Source organism: Myotis davidii, unplaced genomic scaffold, assembly GCF_000327345.1.
Source record: "Myotis davidii unplaced genomic scaffold, ASM32734v1 scaffold1431, whole genome shotgun sequence".
Classification (NCBI taxonomy): domain Eukaryota; kingdom Metazoa; phylum Chordata; class Mammalia; order Chiroptera; family Vespertilionidae; genus Myotis; species Myotis davidii.
In genome coordinates this window covers 202,606-203,391 of record NW_006282737.1, presented here as the reverse complement: position 1 = coordinate 203,391, position 786 = coordinate 202,606, and the positions used below count along the sequence as shown (strand labels likewise).

The 786-nt window shown below is 46.4% G+C and overlaps 1 protein-coding gene across 1 annotated transcript in view; it reads left to right on the top strand.

The window, feature by feature from the left end:
* The window catches only part of PGK1 (phosphoglycerate kinase 1), a 37,236-nt gene that overhangs the window by 10,836 nt on the left and 25,614 nt on the right, over positions 1 to 786 (top strand). The gene's annotated exons all lie outside the window — the stretch shown is intronic.

Below are 786 nucleotides of genomic sequence, written 5' to 3'. Positions count from 1 at the left end.
TTGCTGAGTTCAAGAAACCTTTATTTTACTTAATTATGGGCCCAAAGTACAAAAGTAGTGATGCTGGCAATTCGAGTATGCCTAAGAGAAGCTGTAAAGTGCTTCCTTTAAGTGAAAATATATGTATGTCTAGAAAAAAAAATACTGCCCTGGCCAGTGCTTCCCAGTGGTTAGAGTGTTGACCCGCACACCAAAGGATCTCTCGCGGGTTCAATTCCCTGTCAAGGTCATGTGCCTGGGCTGAAGGCTCAATCCCCAGCCCTGGTCAGGCTGAATGGGGGAGGCAACCAATGTGTTTCTCAAACATCACTGTTTCTCTCTCTCTCTCTCTCTCTCTCTCTCTCTCTCTCTCTCTCTCTCCTCTCTCTCTCTCCCTTCTCCACTCTCTAAAATCAATAAGCATATACTCAGGTGAGGAATTAATATCCTATAAAAAAGGATAATATGCAAATTGTCCCCAGGGGAGTTCGATTGCTTGCTGTGATGTGTGCTGACCACCAGGGGGTGGCACGGAACGAAGGAAGGCCCCGGCAGGGAGCTGGCAGCCAGGGAAGGAAGGCTCTGGCCGGCAGCCGGAAGTTCCCGATTGGCCCTTATCACTGGCCAGGCCTAGGGACGGACCCTACCCATGTATGAATTTCGTGCATTGGGCCTCTAGTTGGCGAATAAAAATGCCAAAGAATTTTGGGTGTTAATTTTGTATCCCGCTACATTGCCAAATTCCTTTATTAAATCTAGTAGTTTTTGGTAAAGTCTTTAGGGTTTTCTTTGCATAATATCACCTCA